The following is a 12,807-nucleotide window of genomic DNA, read 5'->3' on the forward strand; positions in this document are numbered from 1 at the left end:
CCTAGTGTTGTTGTTTTTTTGTTGCAGGGATATGAGGTCGTGATTCCTAGATGTGTGTTTAGGGGATTGTCACCAATTAGGGAGATAGAGCACTACGTTGATCTTGTGCCAGGTGCGACAATTCCTAACCGACCTTTATTTGAAGAACATGAGTTCCTGGCACACTTAAAGGGACAAGGTAAGTTGTTGAGTAAAATGCATGCTAAGTGGGAGGACTGTATTGAGACTTTTCCTCATGTATTCAAATACACACAAGGTATGGAAAATTTTGTGATTGATGCTTTAGCAGGAAAGTATGTTCTTGTTTTCATTTTAGATGCAAGATTGTTGGGACTTGAATATGATATGGAATTGCATGCTAATGATGATGACTTTGCTAGTGTGTATGGAACAAGTGAGAAAGCATTGTTCGGTAAGTTCGATAAACTAGATTGGTACTTGTTTAGAGGGAATAGATTTTGTGTGCCTACTAGTTTTTTGCGTAAGTTGCTTGGGTGTGATAGACATGCTGGTTTGTTGGGTGACCTTGGTGCAAGGAAAGATTTAGGTTTGTTTCTTGAACGTTTGTGGGAGTATCATTTGCCATTCATTGAATTGTTACATGGACGTTTCCGGGAGTATCATTTGCCATTCATTGAGTTTGCATATTGGAGTGGTCATTTTGGTTCGAGGAAGACTTTAGATGTGTTTCATGAACATTTGTGGGAGTATTGTTTACCATTCATTGAGTTTACATATAATTGGAGTGTTCATGCTACTACTAAATTTTCACCATTTGACATTGTTTATAGACTTGATCGATTTACTCATTTAGATTTAACACTTTTACCTGTTGATGACAGGAGTAGCTTGGATGGTCTTTTCCAAACTCCTGAACAAATTAATGAAAATGCATGTCCAATGGATCTTTCAGGTAACTATCTTGTTTTTACTATTTTCAATGTTACTAACCATTTTCCCTTTGATCCAGGTGGAGATTCGAGGTCGAATCCTTTTGAGGAGAGGGGGAATGATGGGAACCAAGGTGGGCCTAGTCTTAAAGATATGTTGCAAGTTCCAGATGGGCCAAATACAAGTTCAAGGGCTTAAACGATGAAGATTATGCTTTGATTCATTTCATAAGCTATGGAAAGGGCAACAACATAACTTATAGGCTTTGGACACTTGAAGGCTTTCAACTTATTTAATTAATTTCAAGGACCTATTTTATTTGCTTAGAATAATTGGGTTTATACCTATGTAAGGGCATGTTGGGAAAGTTATTATTTTATTCAACTAGGGTTAGTGTTACTATAGCCAAGTCACTGTAGCGCGGCACTGTAGCCGCGGTACTATTCATCCAGGGGTACTTTTGGAAGATGGGGGTTTATTTTGGCTAGGGTTTCATTAGGTTTTCCTTTAAATACTCTATGTAGCCTCATTTTAATCAGATTATGAAGTTTATGAAATTTGATGAATTTATTCATTGTGAGTTGAGTTTTACTCCTCTTGTTCTTAATTGAACTTTTGAACTTATCAAAGGTAAATCACAACCTTTGTGGCGTTCCTCCTTTGTAATCTGGGTTCTTGAGACGGGTTCTTCAACGGGTCTAGATTTTAATATAATCTAGGTTCTTGAAACGAGTTCTCATCGGGTCTAGGTTCTCCATCCATTGACTTGATTTTGGCTTTCTTGGAGAGTTTTCAAATTGACTGTGGGTTCAAGGGATTCCTTTCCCGCGGGTTCATTCACTAATGAGATATGTATGAAAGGGAAAAGAAATGGTTTTGACATGAATAGTGTATACATGAGCAATATTTGACATGTTTTTGAAATATGCAAAAGAGCAAATATGATATGATTGAGATTTTTATGAATGCGATATGAAATGATTTGAATTTGTTTTTGATCAAATGGAAATGATATGAATATGTTCCACACGTGTTTTGATATGACTTGGATATGATAAAACTTTGGCATACTAATAGGAACCAAGGTGGGCCTACACTTAAAGATCCTTTGCAAGTTCCAGATCGGCCAATTACAAGAACAAGGGCCAAGAAGATCAAGGAAGCAATGCAAGGATTGGTGCAATTCACTTGGGATGAAGCAAGCAAGAGCCCAACATTCAAGATGGGTCTGAAAGAAGAAGAACCAGTTTTGATCCACTTGATTCAAGCTGCGGAAGACATGACTTAGAGATACGGCCTATTGTTATTGGAGGCTTCCAATTTGGTTAAATGATTTATTTTATTAGGTTAGAATAAGTGGGCTTGAAGATGCTTGGCTCACATGTCTTATTTCTTATTAACTATGTTTTTGGGAAGGCCTTGTATTTTGGGCAAGGGCTTATTTGGAAAGTTACTTTTTAGGAACTAGGGTTTCATCAATTTATAGTAGGGGTTACTGTAGCCGCACGTACTGTAGCCGGTACTGTTCATCAAAGGTGATTTTGGGTAAAAGGAGCTTTATTTTGGCTAGGGTTTTGATTAGGTTTGGGTTTAAAAACTCTTTATGATATGAACTTCACCAACAATTGTGATGAAACCCGATAACAATGATGGCTTGGAACCCCAAGATCGTATTGACAAGATTTGTTGAGCCTTGACCAGTCACCCAACTAGATGAGAACCAAGACTACGAAGGATTGAAAATGCCACACCCAGAAATCAGAATCAAGGTGATAAGTTTGGAGCTTGAACGCCACAAGATTAACTTGATAAGTTCAAGGAGTTCTTTGAAGAACCAAGAGGAACACAAGACCTCACAAAAACAAATAAGTTTCTGAAATTTCCAATCTGATATTAAAACTCGAAATAACCCCTTTATATACTTGGAACAACCCTCCAAGAATAGGAAAAGTCATAACTACAGCTTTAAAAGCAACACAAATATTAACATAACAAGTCCCACGAAATTTAGGCCTCTTGGACTTCTAGAGGCAGCCAGAAATGACTAAATGACTAAATTCAATGTATTTCACGTACCCAGGCAAGACCAAGTTCATTCACCTATTTAATATTCTTGAAACTTAACAAATTCACGTCCTTTAATGGTCAGACCATTCATCATATTTCTATGTGCTAATTAGCCTCTTCAATTGCCTTGATGACATGGATTAAGTCTTGAATATTATTTGAGCCCATCTTGGTCTTTTTAGAATCAGCCCAATTCTCTTGGATTAGCCCATTTAGTGCTTCCTTGAAACGTTTGGCTCTAAGTCTTGTAATTGGGCCACTAGGAAATGACAAAGGGTCTTGTACAAATTCAGCTCCATTCCCACTTGTATGATTAGCATGTCCAACTCCTTGGTTTGCATCATTCTCCCCCTCTTGAGAAGGATTTGTCCTCAAATCATCACCTACATCAAAAGGAGACAAATCAGCAACATTAAAGCTTGCACTGACACCATACTCACCTGGTAAGTCAAGCTTGTAGGCATTATCATTGATGCGTTCTACTACTTGAAATGGCCCGTCACCCCGAGGTAGGAGTTTTGAACGCCGCTTCTCTGGAAAACGGTCCTTCCTTAAGTGCAACCAAACCCAATCTCCTGGTTGAAACACTACCTTCTTACGTCCCTTGTTGGCTTGATGGACATATTGTTTAGTCCTCCTTTCAATGTTCAGCCGTGCCTTTTCATGAATCATCTTTACAAATTCTGCCTTCTTTTTGCCATCTAAGTTCACACGTTCACTCAAAGGTAAAGAAGTTAAATCCAAAGGTGACAATGGGTTAAAGCCATAAACAATTTCAAATGGTGAAAACTTAGTTGCAGAATGTATACTTCTATTGTAAGCAAATTCAACATGTGGCAAACAATCTTCCCATGCTTTCAAGTTCTTTTTAATGATAGCACGCAACAAAGACGACAAAGTTCTATTTACTACTTCAGTTTGGCCATCCGTTTGTGGATGACAAGTAGTAGAAAACAACAACTTAGTTCCCAGCTTTCCCCACAAAGTCTTCCAAAAGTAACTCAAAAACTTTGCATCCCTATCAGAAACAATGGTCTTAGGCATACCATGTAACCTAACAATTTCTTTGAAGAACAAATCAGCTATATGTGATGCATCATCAGTTTTATGGCATGCAATGAAGTGTGCCATCTTGGAAAATCTATCTACCACCACAAAAACTGAATCTCTCCCCCTCTTAGTCCTAGGTAAACCTAAAACAAAATCCATAGAAATATCAGTCCAAGGTTCACTAGGTATTGGCAAAGGGGTGTACAAACCATGGGGTTTCAACTTAGACTTAGCCTGTTTACACGTGATACACTTCTCACAAATTCTTTCCACATCACGTTTCATATGAGGCCAAAAAAAATGTTCATGCAAAATTCCTAAAGTCTTAGCTACACCAAAATGACCCATCAAACCACCACCATGAGCTTCTCTCACAAGCAATTCGCGCAAAGAACATATTGGCAAACACAGTTTATTTTCCCGAAACAAAAATCCATCATACCTATAAAACTTACCAAACGCCATTTTTTCACATGCATTGAACACATCACCAAAATCAGAATCTTGAGCATACAATTCCTTAATGTATTCAAAGCCAAGCATTTTTGTATCTAAAATGGAAAGTAAGGCATACCTTCGGGACAATGCATCAGCCACCACATTTTCCTTACCTTGCTTATATCTGATCACATACGGAAATGTTTCAATGAATTCCACCCACTTGGCATGGCGTTTGTTCAACCTTTGCTGTCCTTTCAAATGCTTCAAAGACTCATGATCTGTGTGAATCACAAACTCCTTTGGCCATAGATAGTGTTGCCAATTTTCCAAAGCCCTCACCAAGGCATACATCTCCTTATCATAAGTAGGGTAATTTAGGGCTGCCCCACTCAACTTTTCACTGAAATAAGCAATTGGACGGCCTTCTTGCATCAAAACAGCTCCAATTCCTATGCCTGAAGCATCACACTCAATTTCAAAAGTTTTAGCAAAGTTAGGTAAAACAAGCAAAGGTGCATTAGTTAACTTTTCTTTGATCAGACTAAATGCCTTTTCTTGTTCTTTTCCCCACTTAAACGGCACATTTTTCTTGATGACTTCAGTAAGAGGGGCGGCTAAGCTACTAAAATCACGCACAAACCGTCTATAGAAGCTAGCTAAGCCGTGGAAACTCCTCACTTGGCTGACTGTTGTAGGCGTTGACCACTCTTGGATTGCCTTCACCTTTTCCTCATCCACCTCAATTCCTCTCTTACTAACAACAAAACCAAGAAACACAAGCTTATCCGTGCAAAAGGTGCACTTTTTGAGGTTAGCAAACAACCTTTCTTTCCTTAGAATTTCCAAAACAGATTTCAAATGCATTACATGTTCTTCCAAATTTTTGCTATAGATCAAGATATCATCAAAATACACAACTACAAATCTGCCAATAAATGCTCGCAAAACATGGTTCATCAAACGCATAAATGTGCTCGGAGCATTAGTTAAACCGAAAGGCATCACTAACCACTCATACAAACCATATTTAGTCTTAAAAGCAGTTTTCCATTCATCACCTTCTTTCATCCTAATCTGATGATATCCACTCTTAAGATCAATTTTTGTAAAGACACAAGAACCATACAATTCATCCAACATATCATCTAGTCTAGGAATGGGATGACGATACTTTACCGTTATGTTGTTGATGGCTCGGCAGTCAACACACATCCTCCATGTTCCATCCTTCTTGGGAACTAACAGCACCGGAACCGCACAAGGACTCATACTTTCACGCACAAACCCCTTCTCCAATAATTCACTTACTTGCCTCTGAAGTTCCTTGGTCTCCTCGGGATTACTCCTATAAGCAGGTCGGTTTGGAATTGATGCACCAGGTATGAAATCAATTTGATGTTCAATCCCTCGGATTGGAGGTAAACCATATGGTACCTCTTCAGGAAGGACATCTTCAAACTCCTGCAAAAGAGAAACAATATTGCTCGGCAAAGCACCGACGAGATCATTAGTACATAAAAGAGCCTCCTTGTACATGAGTACAATAAGGGGCTGGTGTGAAAATAATGCTCTCTTGATCTCACTTTTTTTTGCAATGTAATTGAATTTTTCCTCTCTTGCTCTCACTATAGCCGAAATCCTCTCTCTTTCTTTTTCACTCTGATCAATGTTTTTCTCTCCTTTTTTTTTTAAGTCTTTTTTTTCAGTTTCGGCCTTCCTTTCCTTTTCCTTTTTTTTTTTCATTCGAACTTTGTAACTTTAATTGGTCCTCCCTGACCTGTTTTGGAGTTAATGGCACAAGAGTAATAGGTTGCCTATTAAGAGTGAAGGAATACTTATTTGTGAATCCATCATGCGTAACCCTCAGATCATACTGCCATGGTCTTCCCAACAGTAAATGGCATGCGTGCATAGGAACCACATCACAAAGCACCTCATCCTCATATTTGCCAATGGATAATGCCACCAACACTTGTCTTGTCACCTTGATTTCCCCACATTCATTCAACCACTGAAGCCGGTAAGGTTGAGGATGTTTCAAGGTAGTTAAAGCCAATTTCTCCACCAAATAAGTGCTGGCTACATTTGTGCAACTCCCACCATCGATAATGACACTGCAAACTTTGTTATTTACAAAGCACCGAGTATGAAACAAGTTCTCCCTTTGGTTACTTTCTTCCTCCTTAACCTGCACATTGAGAACTCGCCTTGCAACCAATAAATCTCCAACCACAGCATTTTGCTCATCGTCAGCATCCTCCATAGATGGCATATCATCATTATCTACTTCTTCCTCATTTTCTGACTCAAGCTCTCCTTGGGCATTTATCACCATCACCCTCTTGTTTACACACTGGCTGGCTATATGTCCGCGCCCCTGACATTTAAAACATTTAATATCACGTGTCTTAGAACTTGAAGTCTCGATTGTACCTGAAGTAGTGGCGGTCTTTAAGTTGGCATTCTTAGAGGATTCAAATTTTGGCTTATTTTGTTGCTGCTCGTCCCTTTTTGGAGTTGTCTTCCACGAGCTGGTTGTAGCCATAGGCAGTCCCAGTCCCCTCCTAGCCAATCCCTTTCGTTTGAATTGTTCCTCCACCTTTATGGCTTGATGCACCATATCTGTCAACTCAACATAGTGCTGCATCTCGACTATATCCGCAATCTCACGATTTAAACCGTGCAAAAACCTAGCCATGGTGGCTTCCCGGTCCTCTTCTACATTTGCCCGGATCATAGCTACCTCCATCTCCTTGTAATACTCATCCACACTTTTAGATCCTTGAATTAACCTCTGTAATTTTTGATACAATCCCCTATAATAGTGGCTGGGTACAAAACGCTTCCTCATAAGCATTTTCATTTCCTCCCAAGTGTCCACGGGTGGCTCTCTATTCCTCCTCCTATTAATCAGTAATTGATCCCACCACACAATGGCATAATCGGTAAATTCAATTGCAGCCAACTTAACCTTCTTTATCTCTGAGTAGTTGTGACAATCAAAAACCATCTCCATTTTAGTTTCCCACTCCAAATAAACTTCAGGATCATTTTTACCTTGAAAAGATGGGATTTTAATCTTTATATTTCCTAAATCGTTATCCCTCCTAGGCCTACCCATCCTAGCTTCTCTATTTCTATACCCACGCTCAATCCTGCCTCGGTTCAAATATTGCTCATCAAACTCCTCCGACTCCGCCTCTCCATCAACATTCCGCCACGGACCACGCCCACCATGCTGCCTATTGTGGATGTCATGTTGCTGGCCCCTAGGAGTTTCCGCTTCTACCCTGTCCAACCTTTCGTGAATAGGTTCTAATTCAGCCCTCAACATACGCCTCATCTCCCCTAACATCGCTTGCATTTGGAGGTTTGGAACTGGAGGTTGTCGAAATTCTTCGGTTGTGTCTTCTTCTTGATTATTAGACATGTTTTAAAATCTGCAAACAAAGTTAGAATCCTCACAAGCACTCCCTCACGTGTTTCACTCAAGAATTGATACACTTGCACTCGTGTTTTCACTCTAAACGGCTTTTACCCTCATATGGTCTCGCACACTCTTGCCTTTTTCCACTCTTCTGTGTCTTCTTTAGTTCTTAATCGAACTTCAAGAAACTCATTCAAAATAATCCAGCAGCAATTCAGAAAATAAACAACCAAAACTCATCAAAAGTTCAAGTACTTGAATAAGGTGAGATACAAGATTGAAAGGAAGAAGTTTTCTTACTGGAATCGTGTACCCTTTTTTTTTTTTTTTAAACACAGCAGGAACAGGAAATAGAACGAAAATAAAAGATAGACAAACTTATCTTAGAACCTGGCTCTGATACCAAAATGATATGAACTTCACCAACAATTGTGATGAAACCCGATAACAATGATGGCTTGGAACCCCAAGATCGTATTGACAAGATTTGTTGAGCCTTGACCAGTCACCCAACTAGATGAGAACCAAGACTACGAAGGATTGAAAACGCCACACCCAGAAATCAGAATCAAGGTGATAAGTTTGGAGCTTGAACGCCACAAGATTAACTTGATAAGTTCAATGAGTTCTTTGAAGAACCAAGAGGAACACAAGACCTCACAAAAACAAATAAGTTTCTGAAATTTCCAATCTGATATTAAAACTCGAAATAACCCCTTTATATACTTGGAACAACCCTCCAAGAATAGGAAAAGTCATAACTACAGCTTTAAAAGCAACACAAATATTAACATAACAAGTCCCACGAAATTTAGGCCTCTTGGACTTCTAGAGGCAGCCAGAAATGACTAAATGACTAAATTCAATGTATTTCACGTACCCAGGCAAGACCAAGTTCATTCACCTATTTAATATTCTTGAAACTTAACAAATTCACGTCCTTTAATGGTCAGACCATTCATCATATTTCTATGTGCTAATTAGCCTCTTCAATTGCCTTGATGACATGGATTAAGTCTTGAATATTATTTGAGCCCATCTTGGTCTTTTTAGAATCAGCCCAATTCTCTTGGATTAGTCCATTTAGTGCTTCCTTGAAACGTTTGGCTCTAAGTCTTGTAATTGGGCCACTAGGAAATGACAAAGGGTCTTGTACAAATTCAGCTTCATTCCCACTTGTATGATTAGCATGTCCAACTCCTTGGTTTGCATCACTTTATAGCCTCATTTGACAGATTAGACAATATTGAATTTTATTTGTGAGTTGAGTTTTCTCCTCTTGTTCTTGATTGAATTCTTGAACTTATCAAAGGTAAATTACAACCTTTGTGGCGTTCCTCCTTCGTAACCTGGGTTCTTGAGACGGGTTCTTAATCGGGTCTAGAATTTTATATAATCTAGGTTCTCCATCCGTTGACTTGAATTTGGCTTTCTTGGGGAGTTTTCAAATTGATTGTGGGTTCAAGGGATTCCTTTCCCGCGGGTTCATATCACATACTTATATGTTCTGAATCTGATTCTAAATATGGTTCTGATATGATGATACTGGTTCACATGATATGGTTGGTACCAACATGATATGATATGATATGAGTGCACCCACTTTGTAAACAAAGTGGTCTTTTTACATGTTCTTTCCTGTGTGCACACTCGGGGCTTCGAGATTGAAAAAAGGGAAGTTCACCATATGACATTGCCTAGTTTGGCCACCGGGGATACCACAACCCTACCACGGGGGTTAAACATGGTATATGATATGATACGATATGATAAGATAAAAATGTTCAGTTATGTACGCCAAAGCGTTTTTGAATATGAAACGGATTTTTAGATACGAATAATTGATTTTGAGTATGAAAAGATTGAAAAGTCGCTTTGATTTTCTGATAACACGTTTTTCTGATATCTGCATATAAAAATAAAATGTTTTGTTTCTGCATACTGAACTTTCTGAAAAGGCTCATATTTACATACAAGTATATATTCTCTACTTACTGAGTTGTTGATAACTCACCCCTTATCTCCATAATATTTTTCAGATGATTTGAATGTTCCAGTTGAGGATCAAGAATATCGAGCATGGATGAGAGGAGTTAAGAATGATGGTTTAACCATAGAAGGTTTATATGGGTATTGAGGAATTTCATTCAGTAAGCTTGTTGTACTCTGAGGATGTGATTTGTTGAGAAGTTGATGTTTATATTAAGATTTTGTATTGTCTTAGAATAATTAAACTAGAGTATTCGATGTGAATTAATGAGTATTTTGTGTGAAAGAGAAAAATTATAGTATGTACTATGTGGATGAAAAAATGATATTTAGGTGACATGAGTTAACTTTCCAGACCCTCGAGGACGGGGCGTTACAGGATTTGCAGGATTGAGGAGGAGTCGGATCTAGAGAGGAAGTTGGACTTAATTTTGATGTTCATAGCCCAAATCCTTTAAGCTTTAGATCGCATGAAGAGAATGATATGATTTTGTATATAAGTCTATGCTACTTTAGTATTTTGAACATCAATTATCTAATGAAGTTTGGATGGTTTAGATATTCTGGCATATTTTTCACCTTAACCTTTTATTTCTGCTGTAATTATTGCATACTGCTAGTTGTATACTAGGATGCATTGCGTATTAACTGTCATGAACGGGAGTATGTAACATTGTGTTACATATCCTGACGTTCTAAGTCTCCGTTCCATCCCAAGCAGGGATTAGGGCAGTCACATAGGCACCTCCTTCTTCTTTGGAAAGCCAAAAGTCATTGTGCATGGGTGTCACTTGGCACCTTAGCTGAATAGTCTCTTCATCTTCCTCATGATGGAGTTTTGTGGGGAAACCAAAAGTCCTTTGGGCAAGTGGCATTAAGCTCTCCCATCCGAAACTCTAATTTCCACATAGACCTCCTGATAGGAACCAAGGTGGGCCTACTCTTAAAGATCCTTTGCAAGTTCCAGATGGGCCAATTACAAGATCAAGGGCCAAGAAGATCAAGGAAGCAATGCAAGGATTGGTGCAATCCACCTGGGATGAAGCCAGCAAGAGCCCAACACTGAAGATGGGTCTGAAAGAAGAAGAACCAGTTTTGATCCACTTTATTCAAGCTGTGGAAGACATGACTTAAACATACGGCCTATCGTTATTGGAGGCTTCCAATTTGGTTAAATGATTTATTTTATTAGTTTAGAATAAGTGGGCTTGAAGATGCTTGGCTCACATGTCTTATTTCTTTTGAACTATGTTTTTGGGAAGGCCTTGTATTTTGGCCAAGGGCTTATTTGGAAAATTACATTTTAGGAACTAGGGTTTCATCAATTTACTGTTGGGGTTACTGTAGCCGCGCGTACTGTAGCCGGTACTGTTCATCAAGGGTAATTTTGGGTAAAAGGGGCATTATTTTGGCTAGGGTTTTGATTAGGTTTGGCTTTAAAAACTCTTTGTAGCCTCATTTGAGAGTTAGACAATATTGAATTTTATTTGTGAGTTGAGTTTTCTCCTCTTGTTCTTGATTGAACTCTTGAACTTATCAAAGGTAAATCACAACCTTTGTGGCGTTCCTCCTTTGTAATCTGGGTTCTTGAGACGGGTTCTTCAACGGGTCTAGATTTTAATATAATCTAGGTTCTTGAAACGAGTTCTCATCGGGTCTAGATTCTCCATCCTTGACTTGATTTTGGCTTTCTTGGGGAGTTTTCAAATTGATTGTGGGTTCAAGGGAATTCATTCCCACGGGTTCATATCATTTGGTATTCAGAGCAAGGTTTCCAATCAGGTCTTATTCTATCTTTTATTTCTTGCATATTTAATTCTAGGGTGTCATTGTTCTAGGATTGATTACCAAAAAAAAAAAAATAGTGGTGGTTAGTAGGGTTGCTGAAATTCATTGTTCTAGGGTTTGTGTTGGCTGAAATCTCTTGTTCTAGGGGCTGCCGTATATCATTTGCCCAAGGGTTTTTGAGTTATTGTTAGGGTTTTTCTCAACTGCTTATTCTTGATTGTGATCAAATCAGTTGGTGAAAGGAAAAGAAAAGAAAAGAAAAGAAAAGAAAAGAAAAGAAAAAAAAAAATCGTGAAAAAAAAAAAAAAAATTCGAGATTTTTTTTTTCTTGATCCTTATCATCAAAGGGGGTGATTCTAGTTGATATCTTGTCTTATTGCTACTGTTTCATTCGTATAATTTCCTTGATTCACGTGCCATTTTTTTTTCATTCCTTCCGTGTTTCTCTTGTTCTTGTTTCTTGGACTTAATTACTAGTTGGGATAAAACAAGGTTGCTTTGTCTTGATTGAGTCAATTAGTTCTTAAAGAACTTGAGTGGGAAAACTCTTGAGGTAAAAGGCAAAGAGAGTGTGAGACTATTATCGAAAAAAAGCCAATTAAGAGTGAAACACGAGTGGAGTGTCATTATTCGAGTGTAAACACGTGAGGGAGTGTGTGAGGTTTACTTTTTTTTTTTGCCACTAACTTTCTCTTGTGTAGCGCCTAATAATGTCTCATCGGAGTAGCGCATCACCAAGGGGGAGAGCAGATAACTCATCCTTTGTGTTGCAAGCCATGCAACAACAGTTTGAGCGGTTAAACTTGGTGTTGGGTGAAGTGAGGGATAGGATGGATCATCAAGAAGCAGCGATTAGAAATCTACAAGGTAGGAGGGATAGGAGGCGATGTGAGCATAGAGTCGAAAATCAGTATGAGAATGAAGGAGATGGTGGGGAAGAGGAAGATTTAGCATCTGACGTTGGGTCGGGTAGAAATAGAGGAGTTAGGCATGAAAGAGGACTTGAGGGGAATCTAAGGGGTCGGGATGGTGTAGATAGAGACCTTGGTAGCATCAAAATGAAAATACCATCTTTCCAAGGTAGAACTGACCCTGAGGTTTATCTAGAGTGGGAGAAAAAAATAGAGTTGGTGTTTGATTGTCATAATTACTCT

At 38.6% G+C, this 12,807-nt stretch overlaps 1 pseudogene; it reads right to left on the minus strand.

Annotated features, from left to right (window-relative positions):
* Nucleotides 1–3,159: 3,159 nt before the first annotated feature.
* Nucleotides 3,160–8,109, minus strand: LOC118346056 (annotated as a pseudogene).
* Nucleotides 8,110–12,807: the final 4,698 nt, after the last annotated feature.

The sequence above is a fragment of the Juglans regia genome, unplaced genomic scaffold (assembly GCF_001411555.2).
Source record: "Juglans regia cultivar Chandler unplaced genomic scaffold, Walnut 2.0 Scaffold_647, whole genome shotgun sequence".
NCBI classification, from domain to species: domain Eukaryota; kingdom Viridiplantae; phylum Streptophyta; class Magnoliopsida; order Fagales; family Juglandaceae; genus Juglans; species Juglans regia.